We start from the raw sequence: 3,022 nt of genomic DNA, 5'->3' as shown, positions 1-3,022 counted from the left end.
CTAGTTAGACAGGAGCTACCTAATATAGTCAAGAAGCTTCGATAGCACTGACAAAACCAACGGATACTTCAGAAAGCTTTTTTCAAAACCTATTTTGGAATGGTCATGCCTGTCACATCAGAGGTGATGGTGCTTGAAGCTGTGTTGAGCTAAGATAATCCCCCTGCATGCAGCAATTCAGATTGAGGTTTAGAGGATATGATTTTAAGAGGTAGAGAGAATATCTACGTTTAATGAATTTTCTGCATCGAGTATAATTATTCTTTAGTTAAAAATTATTAACAAGAAAAACTGCTGAGCTCATAAAATATCCTTAAATTAAAACACTTGTTTGAATCAGATAGATCAAGACAAGTGGAATCTTCCTTATAATAATACAGTTTTATAAAGTCAGTCGCAACCTCTGGTCTTCTTGCCAAAGTTTTCATTTTCTCACAGAGTTTTCCTGTATATTGGGTTGCCAAGGCAGCCAAGAAATATGCAATAGGACTCAAACACCTGTGCTGATTTTATTGAAGCCAACAACCAGATTCTTTTACCTAGTGCTATATAAATCCCAGAGCCTAGATTTCACATTCTACTTTGGTTTACATTTTGAATACTGTTTCACAATGAAGAGTGTAAAGAGAGAGCCTACAAAATGGGAGAGATTCTTTGCCAGTTATTCCTCCAAAAAGGGATTAATATCCAGAATATATAAAGGACTCAAAAAACTTAACATCCAAAAAAAAAATCTAAATAACCCAATTGTAAATGGGCCAAACAACTAAACAGACGTCCCTCAAAAGAAGGAATACAAAAGGCCAACAAATACTTGAAAATATTTGACATCCCTAGCAATCAGGGAAATTCAAATCAAAACCACACTGATATTTCATCTCACTCCAGTCAGAATGACAATTATCAAGAATACAAATATTAATACATGATGACAAGGAAGTGGGGGAAAAGGTATACTCACATTATTGGTAGGACTATAGATTAGCACAATGACTCTGGAAAGCAGTGTGGAGACTCCTAAGGACTAGAAATGGAACCACCATATCACTCAGTTCTCCTACTCCTTGGTACAGAGCCAAAAGAATTAAAATCAACATACTTTAGTGATACAGCCACATTAATATATGTAGCAGCACAACTCACAATAACCAAAATATGGAACAAGCCTAGATGACCATCAATAGGAGAATGAATGAAGAAAATATTGTCTATATACACAAAATGGAGTTTTACTCAGTCATAGAGAAGAATGAAATAATGGCATTTGCTGGTAAGTAGATGAAACTGTAGAACATCATGTTAAGTGAAATAAGCCTGACTCAGAAAATCAAGGATTAAAAGTTTTTTCTCATAGGCAAAAGCTAAAATAAAGCAAAGGAATATACCATAAAGATAGAGGGAAGGTGAGTGGAACAGAAGGAGAATGAGAGAGATGAAGGAGAGATGGAAAAAGGGGAGGAAGTGTGGAATAAATTTAATGAAATGATGTTGTGTTTAAATTTAAATATAGTACAGTGAATTCCACCTTTTGTCTACCAATAAAGCATGAATTAAAAATAAATAATAAATGAGTGGAAGATAGACCAAGTTCAAGAAGGGGATGGGATAGGGAGGAGGAGAAGGAAAGTGGAGGTTCATGAGACTGAAATGGAGTAAATTAAATTCTATCTGTGTATAATTATGTCAAAATGAACTCAGCTATTATGCACAATTATTATGCACTAATAAAAGCATAATAAATAAATAAATACTGGATAAGGGAAGTTATGAATATAAATTACATACGACCATGGGAGGCTTTCATTACATGATCCAGTATTTATGTAAAAAGATCGTAGGATATATTTATCTGGACATGGGGAAGAAAGTTTCAGGGCATCTGTTGGAGAAACAGCTATCAAAGAAAAACAGATCCAAAGGAACAAACAATAACAACAAAGTCTTGGTTATTCAGATTTTCATTAAAATTAAAGGCTAAATTCTCTGAACATTTCTAAGCGTTCTCTTACAAGACAGACAGACATATGAAAAAAGTTCAACTGATATCAGAGATTTGTAGAAAATGCCATTGTTTGTGCTCTGGCACTTTCTACAGGTTGAATACTAGCCAGTGGGGGGCCTGGGAGAGGAGATGGCTGGAAGGAGGGTGCAGAGTGGGCAGCAACTGTCAGTGAGGATGAGTGCTGACTGGGGACCCCTGGAGGTCAGGAGGACCTAGTGCTGGAAAGCAAATAGAACCCAATTGTGGTACTTTGTCAAGAACCAGGCAACCTCAACTCAAGGGTAGGCTCAAACACTTTGGTGGACATCATGACTAAATCCCTGCATTCACTGTTTCAACTCGTGTCCTGAGCACAACAAAAAAAAATTGAGGATCTTGTCTTATAGCCCTGGTGGGGCAGGGGAGCTTGAAACTCTCCACACTTAGCATCCAGTCCTACTGGCAGAAGCACCATTGTTTCTATTTATTTCTTGCTGGGGGTGCCTGCTGCCTGTTTCATTAGACCTTGTGTGGCTGACTGAGAAGCTCTGAGAGGATCCTGCCTCCTGGGACCCACCTCTATGCCTGGAGGGTCACTGTCCCCTTGGCCCTCAGGTTTCCTCCCTCCCTCTTCCTGTTTCCTCCTCAGAGTCTGGAACATGTTTGTCCCTCAAGGCCTTCCTGATTCTCCCTAACATCTGGCCTTCTGTCAGCAATCCTTCTTCTGGTTGAATTCGCAATCTTGGGTCCTAAATCTAATCATACTGAATCATGAAAATGGATATTGTGAGGTACTGCAAATTCTTCAATGATATACACTACATTGAGATAGGAACATGTTTGTGATGTCTGCCCCAAAGCTGATATGAAAGAAAGAAAGAAAGAAATGAAAATTAAAATAAGTTGATTATGGAATTACAGAAAGAAGGAATTGGGTGGATTTTTTTTGACATGAATTGGAGCAAAAAGTTGTTTCTGTTTGATGAGAAAATTAAAACAATGGAAAAGTTTTTATATTTATGGTTAAGGTTTAAATCTCAT

The sequence above is a fragment of the Spermophilus citellus genome (assembly GCF_964194105.1).
Source record: "Spermophilus citellus genome assembly, chromosome: 14".
Classification (NCBI taxonomy): Eukaryota; Metazoa; Chordata; class Mammalia; order Rodentia; family Sciuridae; genus Spermophilus; species Spermophilus citellus.
This window is presented reverse-complemented; position numbering follows the sequence as displayed.